The sequence below is a fragment of the Laccaria bicolor genome, genomic scaffold (genome assembly GCF_000143565.1).
Source record: "Laccaria bicolor S238N-H82 LACBIscaffold_77 genomic scaffold, whole genome shotgun sequence".
NCBI lineage: Eukaryota > Fungi > Basidiomycota > Agaricomycetes > Agaricales > Hydnangiaceae > Laccaria > Laccaria bicolor.
In genome coordinates this window covers 165,611-166,792 of record NW_001889948.1, presented here as the reverse complement: position 1 = coordinate 166,792, position 1,182 = coordinate 165,611, and positions in this window count along the sequence as shown.

The following is a 1,182-nucleotide window of genomic DNA, read 5'->3' as shown; positions in this document are numbered from 1 at the left end:
CTGTGACGGTTGTAAAAGTTCAAAAGTGTGGAGGTGGCCACCCTAACATCCTCCAAGAACCCGGGAGTGAGGGTATGGGCCTGTTGAGCAGCTTGAGCAAGTTCAGCAGTGGACATGGTAAGTGGGAATGGGACGATCAAGGGTGGTGAATGTGCGCGTCGGAATGGGACAATGGTGAATGTGAAATTACAAAGTTGTAAACGCGGTCACGTGGTGGCGTTACTTCAACCGAGATCCGTACAATGTTCAACCGAGATCCGCAGAATGTTCCATGGCCGATCTGCAGTGGCTTGCTTTCCCACCGTTGAAAAACAATGCGTCTTCATCACCAACCACACAGTGCAATCCCAGGAAAAGCTATCTACTCTCTGACTGATATGTCTTTAACAAATCCAGGTATTGTCCCTACTCCACACCAAGGATTGTCTACTTAATGTAGATAAACAGAAGCTGTGATGAAAGACCAAGAAATGAAGGATGGTAAGTTTTATGTACTCTTGTCGGCTGAGCAGTTCTAACCATATCTTAGGAACGGCCGAGGCTCTACCCCCTCTTCAACCAAGTGGTGAGTTCCAGTCAGTGACAGAAAACTAGCCAAACCTAAATTCTGGGTGGCCGATAGGACAGAGCCAAGAATCCGAACTAGTGATGGAAGTGGATGTCCCATCCTCGGCTCCTCACAGATCCATTTTCGATTTCAAAGAACCTACCCCTGCTCTAAGTTCCAACCCATTCACCCCAGCCTCGGCTCACCAATCCATTTTCGAGTTTAAGAAAGTCGGTACTTCAGCTTTTGCCCCGACCTCGGCTCATCAAGCATCAATGTTCGATTTTCAGCACGTGGGCACTTCAACGAATGTGCCGCCTGTTTCCCCGTCCTCGGCTCATCAGCCATCGATTTTCGATTTCCAGAAGCCTGGCAGATCTCCACCAGCCTCGGCTCGTCAGGCATCCATTTTTGATTTTCAGCAAGTGGACACTTCAACGAATGTGCCGCCTGTTCCCCCGTCCTCGGCTCGTCAGCCATCCATTTTCGATTTCCAAAAGCCTGACATCCCTGCACCAGCCTCGGCTCGTCAGGCATCGATTTTTGATTTTCAGCAAGTGGACACTTCAACGAATGTGCCGCCTGTTCCCCCGTCCTCGGCTCGTCAGCCATCCATTTTCGATTTCCAAAAGCCT